This window comes from Astatotilapia calliptera, chromosome 4 (genome assembly GCF_900246225.1).
Source record: "Astatotilapia calliptera chromosome 4, fAstCal1.2, whole genome shotgun sequence".
NCBI classification, from domain to species: Eukaryota; Metazoa; Chordata; class Actinopteri; order Cichliformes; family Cichlidae; genus Astatotilapia; species Astatotilapia calliptera.
Genome location: NC_039305.1, coordinates 5,134,222 through 5,148,455, shown reverse-complemented (window position 1 = coordinate 5,148,455; position 14,234 = coordinate 5,134,222). Strand labels below are relative to the sequence as shown.

At 43.5% G+C, this 14,234-nt stretch overlaps 1 protein-coding gene across 5 annotated transcripts in view; it reads left to right on the top strand.

Annotated features, from left to right (window-relative positions):
* Window positions 1-312: 312 nt before the first annotated feature.
* lrrc4ba (leucine rich repeat containing 4Ba) overlaps window positions 313-14,234 on the top strand; it is a 62,189-nt gene continuing 48,267 nt past the window's right edge. For 3 of the 5 annotated variants that reach the window (XM_026164147.1, XM_026164146.1, XM_026164141.1), the window contains exon 1: window positions 2,292-2,468. The gene's annotated coding sequence lies outside the window, so the exon portion shown is untranslated. Of the gene's footprint in view, window positions 393-2,291; window positions 2,469-9,309; window positions 9,369-14,234 lie in introns of those variants that run through there. The other 2 variants (XM_026164145.1, XM_026164142.1) reach the window with 2 other exon arrangements.

The following is a 14,234-nucleotide window of genomic DNA, read 5'->3' as shown; positions in this document are numbered from 1 at the left end:
GTCCACTCAATCAGTCAGTTAAAGTCTGGCCTGATGGAGCGAGCCCCGCACACCCACCACAGCGAGGGAGAGAGGGAGAGAGAGGGGAGGGAAGGTTATACTCCATACCATATAGCCTGAGCAGACACTGCAGTACAGAGATACAAACAGGGTGGGATGGGGAGGAAGAGGAGGAAATGTGAGGGGGCTCTTTTAAATAATGAGGCAAGGAGGGAGGAGAAAGGGAGAGAGGGGGGAGGTGAGACAACTGGAGGTGAAAAGAGAGCAGCCTAATATCAAGAGTGAGCGAGATTGAGAGGTTCAAAGTGAAGGAGGGGAGAGAACAGTCAATATCAAGAGCAAGCGTTAGGGAGAGATCCGGGACGACGACAACACCTCCACAGACTACTGAGGTATGTATGTGGGAGGGAGGAGGGAGAGGAGGGAGAGGAGGACAGGGAGTAGGGAGGGAAGGAGGGACGTGTTGGTGGAGAGTGTGTGAGAGTTAGAGAGAGGGAGGGATATCCACTGCACTGTTGTGTGACTGGAAATTTAATAGAGAGAGAGAGAGCGAGAGAGAGGGAGGCAGGAAGGCAGCAGGGGAGGAGGGAGGGTGGGGTGGAGAGAAGGGCGAAGGAGCGACGCAATGCAAAAAGCACTGAGCGAGAGCCGTTGTTGTTGGAATTACAGAGGACTGGGACAGAGCGTGGATGCTGCTAGACCCTCACTGCAGAGCGTGGGGCTGTTTGTGTGTGGGGGGGTGGGGAAGTGGGGGGGGGGGGTCAAGTGAGCGAGAACATATTGTGCATAAAGTGGAAGAGAGCAGCCAAGGCCACGTAGAGTGTGCACTGTGCAATGTTTAATAAGAGAGAGGAACAGGTTGGCCACCCTGTTGCTGCATCCAGACTAAATATGCAGGGGTCAGTCATAACCCTGATCCCCATCTAAATCATGCCTGTATGTGTGTATATGTGTGTGTGTGCGATAGCCGGGAGCAGTGCTGGAAGGAAGACACGTGTGTGAGGAGTGTGTGCATGAAAACACGTGCCTGTGATGAAGTGCTGGCGTTGAGGTGCAAGAATGTGAGAAGAGTGATCCACTGAGTCTCGATATAGAACATTATCAATCCAGCACTAATCACCCGTCTGAATCCCCCCACAGCACTCACACACTCATCCCCTCTTCCCTCTTACCCTCTGTTATCTGATGGACACACGCTCAACCACCCACCGCACATCTCCCCGCTAATATCTTGCTGAAGTGATTGACAACTCAACCCCGAGCAGACCTCCAACCTTAACCTGACCTTAAACCTCGCCTCACTCCCACATTTAATAACCTATCCCCAGAGAGGCTTTGCCCAAACTGTCATCACCTGAAACCAATCACATTAGTGCTCACATTCTTTAAAAAGGCAAGTTAATTTCTGGGAAATAAACACGCTCAACCCCCCGCGCCCAACACAATACCCCTCCTTTCCTCCATCTTAGGATGCCAATCAATATACCCGCGCGCATACTGTATATGCCACACGTACGACGGGATCCACAATGGCAGCAGGACTCAAATCCAACGAGGTAGCGCTGTACAGGTGGGGCTCAGCACTGCGTGTGCGTGAGTGTTGCCAAGGGAACCGACCAAGCAGCAGTGTTCCTTGTAACAAGCAGTAAACAGCACCATCACCGTCATTTTATAGAGATTATGCGAGCATATGGACACGTGCGTGACTGTCTCTGGGATCAAATGTAAAAAAAAAACACCGCAGCTGAATAGTGAAATGCAACGAAAGTGTGGGTTCCTGTGACTAATTATAATCATAACACATAGGAAGGTGATAATTACTGTTACATTGGATGCATTTATTTATTATGTAATCCCATTTTTGCGTTATTAATAGGTTGTTTAATGCTACGAGCGCGTTTGCAACTGACTGTTTAGGTTTTATGTGCAACGCAGACCAACGCAAATCACTCATTTAACATTTTTTTTTGCTTCAAAAGTAAGAATTTAAAATAACTATATATATATATATATATATATATATATATATATATATATATATATATATATATATATATATATATATATATTTTTTTTTTTTTTTTTTTTTTTTTTTTTTTTAAAGAAAAACTGTCCCGGCAGTGTAGCCCATCCCCTCTGAATCGACCAGTGGTTCCATCCACCTGAAGATGTCTGAGACAATTCTCATTACCAGCGGTAGAAGCGCAGCACTTGGAAAGGGTGAATCAATCAGAGAGGGAGAGAGAAAAAGAGAGAAAGGGAGAGAGAGAGAGAAGAAACAGTGAGGGAGACGGAGGAGAGAGAGAGAGAGAGAGAGGAGAGCGAGAGGAGGGAGAGAAGACAGCGTCGGCGGCTCTGCAGTGGAATACGCTGTTATTTGAGGGAAGGTGAGAGCTCTCGGAGTACCGACACGCGCGCTTTGAGCGAAGATGTGTTTCAGGACTTGATGGAAGCATAATAAAATAAAGGTAAGTGTCTCGATGACATTCAGAGTCCGGGTGCAGTTTCGTGACATTCTGGTGTTTGTCTGGTGTGTCCGCTTGTGTGTGTGTGCGCGCGAGAGAGAGTCTGGCGGACAGTTAAGTGCATTTCACGCGCTACAAACTACTAATATGTTGGAAATCTGCGTGTATCATGACCGGATGTGATTTGGGAACTGTCCTCGTTTGGAATCCGAGAGAGGCCTCTAAAGGTGGCTGATATCCAGGAATTACGCGTGACAACAAGACAGACGTGTGTCACAGGGAATCGATTCAATTCTATTGATTTGCATGATTGGATTTGGTCCGTATGCGCAGTTCAAACTTTGCACCAGCTCCTTGGGATGTATTTCTTGTTTCTGTTTGTGTTCTGTGTGCTTTTTCAGCACAAGTTAATCTAACCTTGGAGATAAGAGGAGCATCCACTGTAGCACAAGCTGTTGACAGGGCTTAATATATGATCCGTTTAACGCGCAGCTTTCACTCAAATATACTCAATTAAACCCCCCCCTAATCGGACCAGTTTACAATGTTAATGTGTGTGTGTTGGGCTTCAGCTACCCTCGCTGGCCCCTGTTGATGACCCCAGATTTGGAGGAAAATGCGCAGGCACCTTGCGGCTTACGCGCGGTGGGTTAAGCTCTGAGTCAGAGCCTGGGGCCCCTCCGGCTGAGAACAAGGAACAGATAGATTAGGACTGATGAATGAAGATCTACTGCCTCTATCTGCAACACAATGATATGGTTATGAGGGGATTTAAATGCTAATGTGCAGTGTTTGAGAGAAATCCGAACCGACTGGGACTAGCGGGAGGAGATTGCTGGCAATGTGTGTGCTGTGGACCAGCTGGATGATCTCCTGAGTTTTATGACAAACAGAATAGGTTATTAATGGGGTGTAGGAAGGTGAACTGGGGCACTGGGGCAGGATTAGACAAGAAAAAGGTTGGAAGGATCTGTGTGTGTCTGTAGTTATGTGTGGGAAGGGGAAGGGGGTGTTGATGCACCGAGAAGCCCCTCCAACAGTGTACATTTTAGCAGATTTGCATGCCTGGAAGGAAGAAAATGAAGCCGAATTTCAGGGAGGTTCAGAAGAAGTGTGTGTGTGTGTTTTTAACTGGAAGATGGCTTGTGTCAGTATGGATTTCCTCCCATGCTCTCATACTGCTAAAGTAGAACTGTTTGCTGCTTGCATTTTACACCCCGCAATTCAAAGCTCTTTACAGTACCTATAAATTTCTACACCATTGTAGCTAAACAGTCTAGCAAATGACCACGACATATACCATTTATGGGCCCTCATTCCACTGCACATCCTTTCTACTGGATCCAAAATAAGCCTAGAGACGTAAAACTTTAAGAGGATGGTAAGTTTTTATGTTGCTCGTAAAAGCATGTATTTCATCCAATCATATTGGTTTATGGTCAATAGTGAGGTAGCGAGGCTTCTTTCTTAGCTGATCGTGAACTGTATTTACAACATCACCAGTAACTGCAAGGTTCGGGCTTCATGAAAAGCTTGTCACATGATATCGCATTTAAAGCCAAGGTGCTCCAGCTCGGGGCAGCGCTTCAAAATATCAAGACATCTCACTGCCGCAAAAGCCAGGCCGGAATGTCACCGGAATTTGTTCATCTTGAACTTTGCTGCTACCCTCCTCCCACCAACCCCACAAACCGAAGCGTTACCTCACTTACTGAAAGACAGCCACATTGTGACCACTCAAACAAGACAGCAGTCTATTTAGTTTCTGTGATGTGGTTTTTATGGATGGGGGGACGTGATTTCTTGTGATCCTCATTATTGGGATTTTAATTTTAAATAAAATCAAGAAGACCCTGTACTGAATGAGTAAAGACCTTGAAATAGGGGGAATCTAATGCACAACTTACAGTAGGTCAGATCTCTATGAAGTCCTGAAGGTGCAAAGTCATGACACCTCTTGACCTAATATGCATGTTATTAAAATTGAACAATGTCACGATTCACAAGGAAAGGTTAACACAGATTAGTTAAATGGGATGCAGGTGGAATGTTTTATTCATCTGATTTCCTCTTCATGGACTCTGTTCATGTAACGGGAACATTTAGACACTGGTAGCTCCAAGGTCTAAATTGTCGGCAACCAAAGGAAGGACATTTGGCAGATTTTCTTTTTAATTCTAAAATGTGCGAAAGGTGGAAAAATAAATAAAATAAAATATAGCAGTCAACACTTTCCTGAAGGATTTTCTGAACCTCTTCTACAGTCTGACCACTTAAAAAAAGAAATAGCATGTGGGTCATCTTGCAAATTTCAACTGTCACCTGATAAATTTAACACACAGACACACACATCCCACTGACTCCTTCCTGTGTCACAAATTAAGCACCGGCTGAGCAATTTCAGTCATTTGAGGAATCAGGCCAAGCTGCTCTTTAATTTCCTAGGCACACCACTTATGCATGGCCGATGAGCTTGATGAAAACAAGCAAGCAGGTTAACAGGGACATGGTAAATTACACCTGCACACCTGGCCTAGAGGGAAGGTGTGACTTTGAGATAATGCTCAGCCCCCCACTGCTCTAACGTTGTCGGAATAGTGGAGCCATTGCGGATTATTTCCAGAGGAGATATATAAAAGTCGAAGCAAATCCTCCAAAAACAAACACCCTAGGTGGCAAAGGGCATGAGAGGAGTCCAGCATATAAATGATTGCCCCCTAAAATATTGTCCCAATGATTTGTGCATCTCCCAAATGAAGCCAGGGTGCTTTTAATCTGGTTAAAGTGTAGTTTGCCTTTCTTTGTCCCCTTACTGTAAAAGGACAATGGACTGCATTAATTCGCTGCTACATTAGAATGCAAAGGGAGTAACTGTTGCCCTAAATATGGCGTCTGCCTGAGTTTGTGCATACCTGTGTGTTTATGCACACGCACTCATTTCTGTGACAAAGAGCCAGAGCCAGATAGAGATTATAGATGACACTTAAACTGTTCTAATCAGGGCAAGCTGGCCGCTGATCTCTTCATAGAGCGGCGGTGTCACTGATTGATGGCTGCAAGACTTGCTGATGTACACGGGTTGAAGGGTGAAGGGAGAGTCACCGATCAGCCAAGAGAGGCAGAGAATTGTGGGAGGAACCTCCGGCGTTCAGCTCAAAATGCAGCAAGACGAGGGACCCATCTGAGACGCTGGGATCGTATCGCACACAGTCGCCACGTGCTCACGCCACGCCAGAACCTGGATATCTGAGATTCTGTTTTTGTGCATGATGTGGCACAATTTGAATCCCCGCAACCAGGGGGCAGGGAGTGCATGAGCACTGACCCGTGCAGAGCAGAAATGCTAAGCTCCCTATGATGGCGCGGTGGGTATAATTAGCCATGATTGGTTTGATTGAGTCTTCTGTCCAGGCCTGGGTGTTGGCCCTTTGGGGAACATGATGATTGTCCAGACATTAATTATTGAATAATAGTTGGAAGATTGGCAATGGTTAATGACACAAAATGAAAGCTATAATCCATTGAATTGACATAATTAGAAATGGTGAGATTTCCCCTGAGGAGTATATTCTCATCATGACCTAAAGTGAAGAGCGACGCCTGAAAAAATGAACTAAGGCGATTCCTTCCCCCTCCTACCTCATGAGTTCATGAAGGCACATTGGGAGAGCTGCCTGGAGGTGCTCGAAAATCCGATCATCTCCTAGTAAAGATGGCTGAAAGCGGCTGTTTCTTCCTCGTGTCACCGTGAGTGGCAGTCAGGATGCAGTTTCGGTTTGTGCTGTCTGAAATGAGCTCACCAGAGAGAGCGGTCAGCTCTGAGTGTCTGATATTGAGTTTGGCAAATAGAAGAGATATTATCTTCTCCTGGTTAGATTAAGTATTAGTAAATGTGATTGGGTAATGAAGGCGGTCAAGCCTCAATGACCACCCTGCTTTACAGCTACTGCCGGCTTGGCTGCATCTATGAACAGAGTCTTGAGGGAGTTTGTTTCGGGTCAGTGGTGGCATAAGAGTTCAATACAGCATTGCAGAGTCGGGCTGAGGCCTTTCCTCCTCTGTCTGCCTCACTGGCTGGCTGTGCCGGCCGGAGGCACAACAGTTGTGGCATACTGATGCTGATGACAGTATAAATATTGATGATGGAGATGGCAAGAAACAGAAGCATGAAATTATAATCCTGATGACCAAAGTGTGATGCTAAATGTTTTCTCTCTCTCTCGCTCTTTTTTTTCTTCCTCCCGCTGTTGTTTTTACATGTGATTCAAGCCTGACACAGACAGGTTTGGTTTCCACGGCGCTCTGAGAGATCACAATGAGATGCCTGGAGAGAAGCGTGGGCATGCTGTCGCACAAGATGACAAGTAATCCAAACGTCCTTTTTGTAGCTGGTTGGAGGTTGTCGTATTTTCAGGGGCAGCAATGGGGGCTGTGCTGATGTCACTGTGAGATGGCGGCTCCTGAGGTGGGGGTGGGCGATAAGACATGCCAGCAGCCGTCCCTGGAGGCCGTTAAGGGCCCCAGAGGAGGCAGTTAGCAAAGCTACGCGCCATCGCTGTGATAAATCGCAGATTCTGCTGTATGGTTAGGACGATTACTCTCGGTGCCATCACATGAACCTGTGCACGTCTTCACTGTTTGTTTTCCAAGTCCCCGGACTCCCCGCGATATATGTAGAGTGTTGACTCAGTTGTACTGGTTTATTTATATATTGTGCCCCTCTTGCATATTTCTCTTGTGGTAGCTTTCAGATTGGGTGGTGCAGTGGCGAGGTGTTCAGGCTCAAGTTTCTCTATCAAACTCAAAACAGTTGATATGGTAAGGCACTTCCCATACTAAAGCCTCAGTGAGGCTTAGTTTGAACTTTTCTGTTAGAATAGAGACTTAAAGAGTTAGAACATCCCAGACCAATCTATCTAGATTGCTTTGGTGTGAGCTGCTATGTACTTTTGGAGATATTATGTCTGCCCTCTCATGAATACCAAAAAACTAGACCTTACTTGCCTTGTGGTGCTCAAAGTGCAAAAGTGGGGTGGTTGAGAAACGTGAAGAATCTTAGTTTTCCCGATGAGGCACAGAAACAACTTGTTGAACTTGATATAGTTATCTTTAAAGTGACCAAAGACCAAAATAACCAAGAGTTCTATCTAAAGAAATATACCGAAGGCGACCTAACTGATAGGAATAAACCAAAATACATAAACTTACCTGCCCAGCATGGGGAAAACATGTCAAAAGAAACAGCATCCCACCACTACAAACTCCTTCAGTCTATCAAGCAAACCGCATAGCAAAAGCTACAGGTGGAAACACGTGTGGCAGGTTGGAATAGGAGGAAGATGAATAAATCTCTGCCCACGATGGCACCAGACTGTCCTCAGCCTGGAGCCAATCATCTGCAAGCCGAAAGATGGCACATCAATCATGTCCAAGTACCTGCACATTTCAGTTATCATATATCGACACACTAAACCACCCGAACCAAACATCCCACAAGGAGAAGGAAAAACAGATCTGTTACACTCATGACAAAATACCATTGAAGTCGTAAAATTCTCTTTCCAGAAGTCATGATACATTTATCAAAAAAAACACTAATTTTTTAAAAATCCACAAACCTTGCTGTGATCAGTTTCACCTTAGGAGCTATTTTCTTTCTACTGTCTACATCGGCCAATCCAGAAAACATCCAGTTAGCTAATATGATGAATACCCATGCTGCAGTCATGGGTATTCACCTGTCTTTGCAGGTAGATAAAGACCAAAAATTAGACTGTGCCAAATACTAAATCATTTGGATATCCATTTGTTGAGTATTTAATTCTGAATTTTCAGATTTGGTTATTTTTTATAAAATGTTGACTGTATACTCAGCTTGTGTGACTGACCTCCCTCACACTCCCAGTAGTGAGCATCACACTTCAGATGACCTCACTGCTGCTAACTTAGTGACTTTGCTGGGAGATTAAGCGACTTTTCACACCCCTGTAGAGGATTTCTTTTAAAGGCATTGCAAAAAAAAAAAACTCTGGTCAGCATCACGACGACTTCTCCTGGCACAGGAACAGAGGTCTCCCTCTCTCTGCTGTGTTCACTGGATGAGTAGAGCTTCTAAGAGTGACAGAGCAGTGGTGCATAGTGCGAGAGAAAAAAAAAGTAAAAAAATAGTTACTAAATGAAACTGCTCACATCAAAGTTTGTGGGCTTTTAGAGTACCCGGGTCATGAATTCTGGCATTGCTGTTGAGTTTGGATTTTTGAGTACCACAAGGCGAGTGCCGTTTAGTTCTAATACATCCAAGAGAAGGCAGGCATCTGAACAGCTGATAGCTTTAAAAGCAGGGCACTCATACTAGATTAATTTAGATGGATGAACAACACTACAGTCTAGAGGACGGGCCTGTATCTTTGATTTTGGAGTGAACTGTTCCTTTAATGGTTGTATTTTTCCTCTCAGCTGTGGGTTTACAGTGACCTGACCGATCAAACAAATCCAAAGATAAAATAGTTGTTGTTTTTTTTTTCAGTTATCACGCAGTTATTTCTCCTCTTAGAGGCGTAGTCATTTAGAGTTTTTGTCTGGCCAAAATCAGATTCGATCCAGGGACTGTTCCACGGTTCCACACTGCAGGGTTTAGCGAACTGACACCCCGCTTTGGGAGCTGCAGAGCAGGGCCGCGGACGCCCCGAGCCCCCGCCGATGTGACGGAGAGACGCAAGATGGTGAGTGGTTACTATGGCAGGTTACTATGGCAACCTCAGGTCTCTGTGAGAGCTTCCATTTCGCACAGCGTGGGAGAGAGTAAGAGAGAGGGAGAGAGGGGGGAATGAGACAGAGAGGGAGAGAGATGGGCTGGAGAGAAGAACCTGCAGAGGAAGAAGGGTGGAGAAATCAGCAGAGGAGGTGAGGTGTGGAAATAAACATGCCTTAGGTGTAGAGAGAGGAAAGCGGGGCGAGGAGATGAGCACAAAGGAGGTAGAGAGAGAGAAGAGGAGTGTGAAGGGGGAAAAGTGATGGAGAGGTGTAAGTGGTGGGGTGAGACTAGGGTGTGAGAGGAGCCGATCGGAGGGCAGCGAAGACGATCACGTGGCGCTTTAGAGCAGATCTGCACTGCATCCACACGCAGGCCGGAACATTTCAACGCTGTTTTGTAATCTTTCTGGTGCTGCACACTATTTATCGCGCCTTCTATCTCCATTTCTTCTCCCTCACCTCTCTGATTCAGTTGGCACGGCGCTCAGCGGCGAGAGACATTGTGTCAGTCTTGGTGACTAGTCTCCATGGAGACGTCCATCAGTCAGTCCGTGTCAGTGTTTTGTGGGCAAAGCCTTATCGTGTTTGTCAGTGTGAGTGTTTATCTGTCTGTGTATTAGTCAGTGTGTCACTCATAGAGAAGGCTGGGGCGAGGCCTGAATGGATGGGGGCCGAGAGCGTGTTGCTTATCACTCACTCATGAACGCACACGCCGTCGGTTTGTTTGGGAAAAAGACGAAGGTTTATGCGTAAAACCGCGAGGATTCGCCGGAGACATTCACACAGATGCACACAAAATAAAAGTGTACCCACCTCTGCTCCACATGTTGCACGACACTTAGTAAATACTTATTCTCCCTTTTTCCACTCGTGTTGTCCGAGTTAAACGCTGAGCCTTGTTCCAGTGTAAAATCTGGCATCATATGTTGCAGAGAACTCCTTTGGTTAAATAATTCACTTTGTTCTGTATGTTGTTAATGTGCAAAACACCAGCAATATGACAGCATCAGTGCTAAAAACGTCCCATTTTATAACTAATCTAATTTATTTTTCTTTATAGTGAGCAGACAGTTGAGTGGTGTGTTGCAGTCATGTAACAGAAAATGTTTTTCAAATAGAACATATGCAGTCATAGCATTCTCCTTTGCTTTAAAGAATAGCACTTCACTTGCACAGGCAGTTAATATCGTAATCGTTTTTATTTTAAACTGTTGCTGTTCTCATTATTTCTCAGGCATTTGCTCATTTTTACTCTACACTATGTAGCTGGAAGAGAGTCCACAACTCCATTTGTGAAATCATGTATTGATGACCTTCACTTTGACCTTGAGTAGTAAAGGAAGACTTGTAATGACATTACATGTTCTAATTAGAAACAAACGTTTTTGTGATTAAAGGTGCTCAGTCGGAGCGGCTAGCTTGGAGTGCGTGTGTGTAAATGATGTAAGTGTGTGGGGGACTCGACTTAATGTTACATATAAAAAAACGCTCTTGTTAACTTCAAAGTGGGGCTGTTGCACAGCATTGTTGAATCGCAGTGACTCCTCACTCCAATTAGAGATGCAGCGAGCTTTGTCCTGATACATGGATGTGCATCAAACCAGGCTCCAACCATTACATTTATACACAGCAAAAAGTGCACACTCTGGGGCTTTGCCACTACCTAAATAGTGCAAACCATTAAGCTCCCTTAGCAGTGGAAATGCTGAAGTGTATTTTGTCCTTTAGCATATGGTTCTCAAAGTGCAGCCCTTGCTATCATAATTTTTTCATAAGAATGAAAAAAAAAATAAATAAATAGAGGTCTTTGGCACAAATTCACCCACTTCCAAGATGCACTGAGGAGAGAATAAAGTCAGAAGAGAGAAAAACTCCAGCAACACTCACTTGACTGACATATTTTGGCTTGTGGCTTTTTGCCGGGGTCAAAATGGAAACATATCAACTTTTTAAATAAAATAAGTATAGGTACCAAAAATACAAAACTGTGTGCTCACTTGGTGTTGATGTCCAAAGACATTATGGAGCAAAATTTAAACATCATTCCACCCATGTTTCTTCTTGGACACTCCCCTTTGTCTGTGATTGGCCTGAAATCACTTGACCATATCAGCCCATCCTTGTAGATGTTTAACTTTCAGATATCTTTGTGAATGTAGATGACTGTTTTTTTTTCCGACTTTGTACCCGTCCTATGTAAAATGTTGTCTATAACATCTTAAATAAGATTGATTTTGATGATGTGCTCTGATAAGGCAAAAAGTCAAATATGTTGGTCGAGTAATTGAAGTCTAGCTGGAGTTTTGACCTCTTAATGCCTCTGCACACAGGTCTAGATACTGGTCGGTGATCACCTGGCAACCACAAGTCGCTAGGGAAAAATGTATAACAGCTGACTGGATGGCGACTGGTCGCTGTCAGTAGATGAAATAGATTTCAAAGAGAGTGCAGAACCAAAAACCTCCATGTGATGGCTTTGGTAGCCAGCAAGTCACTGTGGTTTGTATCAAAGATGCCAACTTATCTGCAAACGCTTGCCAACTACTCACCAGGCAGTAGTGAAAGGGCAACGCAAACGGGAAAGTGAAAAATGTCAAAGTAAAACTTGTGACTTACTGCTGCAACCAGTACATTTTAAAAAGTCCCATTTTCGCTTTGAAGGCAAACCAGCTTTATTTCTGATTTGCATTCCACTTTCCACAGTTTCACCACCATTTAACTGGGGTAGTCTGCTAATTCTCCAGAGGACTGGTAATGAACTAATCATTTGATTCAGGTGTGTTGACCCAGGGTGAGATCTAAAACCTGCAGGACGCCAGCACTCGAGGCTTGGAGTTGCCCACCCCTGCACTAGACTTTAGGCCTGCATGACCGAATCTTTAGCAACTCATTTCACCTACCAGCAACTTCCAACAACCACTGACTAACCAGTTTTCCCTGCAAACAGTGGTTGCCTCGGGGTTGTAAAGTAATCTCTACGCCTACTAGGACTGAGGCCTAGGATAACAATGCAATCATGTTATCACATAGTTCATGTCATACCATGATATTGCAGCCCAGCAGGAAACTAACAGAGTATGTCTGTAATTTCAGTTCCCCTGTTTTAGTCATCGAAGCAGGTTAAATCTTCCTAACAGTGACAGATACTGTCAATATTAAAAAACAGCCACCTTGGATATGGTTGAAAAACTCTAAACCAGTATGAAAATGATTATTAACAACATAAAGCACTGTGCTGAGCAGACATGGTACACACTCTAACTGAAAGTGTTTTCACTGATGTGTCCATTTTCCCCATGCAGCCCTCAATCATACGCAGGCTCTAAACTGGCTATTTGAGAACCACTGCTTTAACATGCCCAGGGGAAACTGTATTTGAAATGACCACAAAAAAAAAACAAAAAAAAAACAAAACAAATTAATTAATTAACACCACTTTACCAGTATCACAGAAATAAGTTGCCTTCTGTGTAGTTTTAATAAGCAAAACAGTAGTGTGTGACCTTTTCTGTCATTGATGGGAATGGCAGCTGAGAACCATTTCCAAATTATCCCATCTATCGGAATTGAACGCCTCCAAGCTTATTACCCGCTATTATCAATTCTGGCATGTTTTTGTCGTTATACAACAATGACGTCAAACTAATAGTCGAGCTTTTACACACCTGAGTCATATACAGGCCTGGTTTTTTTTCCTACACTGTGTTCAGACTCTAAATAATAAGCAGCTGCACTGATACTGGAAATGTGTGAAGGCAATATATTTTTTAAAAAGAAAATGATCAAGGATCAAACCTATCAGCAGAACTGTTATAGCTAATATCCCCAAAGATCTATATATATTTTAATCTACACATTCTGTTCAACAGAAGACTTTAACATATATAATGCCTGCAAGCATGTCCAGCTCCATTGTTTTTAAAGACTTCACTACTGTACTAAGAGTACTTTTGCATGATTCACAGTTCAGAATGATCATTATTTATCCTACATCCTCTCCCTTTAATTTGTCCTTCTTCTGATTGGCTGTGCCTCATAAACATCAGGTGGATGGGGGTTGTGTGCTCACAACCAGATGTGTGCCTGATGTGACTATTTTAGGGACCTTTGGCTCAATGAAATTAAAAACATCAACTAGCAGAAAAAAATGGTTTCAAACGAAATGTTTGGAGCAGTCTGAAATTTCAGCACCAACTGTTACTTATACATACGCTCACCTCATTATTTGCAAATTTGACCATGTTCATATGCAGAAAAAGGTCGACTTTTAGGGATAAAGGAGTGTTAACAGTTAAATATTAAGAGCAACAAATCTGTAAAACTGCCAAACAAAAAATATCCCAAATATTAGAGGAGTACTTATACTTGCCAAGCCTCATGCTGAAAGACATTATGCACATTAGTTTGACGCGACTTCAGTGTGATGTGAAAAATATATAAATTATATAATTTTCATGAGCAGTAATGCAGTACTAAATGTAGACTCCTATGAAACATAGATAAACTTGATGCCTTCAGGTTCTTGTTAAAACCTCAAAAAATGTCAGATATTACAATTTATTGCCAAACTGCAGCGTCTGTATTTAGTCCAAACTAAGAATCATAATGATAAAAGCATAATGTGACTGTGACAGCCAACTGCTGCACGTCACTATTATCACAAGTGATTGCAGAACACCCACTTTAATGCAATAAATTGAGAAGTGTCAATGAAGAAAAACAAATAGTCATCTCCATTTGTATCCAGATAAAAATATTTTTGTTCCCTAACAGATGCATCCTGTTACATAAACCAGCAAAGCAAATAGAGGGCTACGAAAAATCAGTGGATTATTTTAGAAAATGACAATAATACAGAGCAAGAATTACACATGGTAATCTAAGTTATGACAGGCAGATTACACCCCTGTAATAACTGTAACAAACCAGCATCAATTCATCTTTAGCTGAACATGTAATTATGGAGGAGTGAAAGATAACTGCGCTAGCAACTCCGTGTGTAAGAGGATAGTGTTG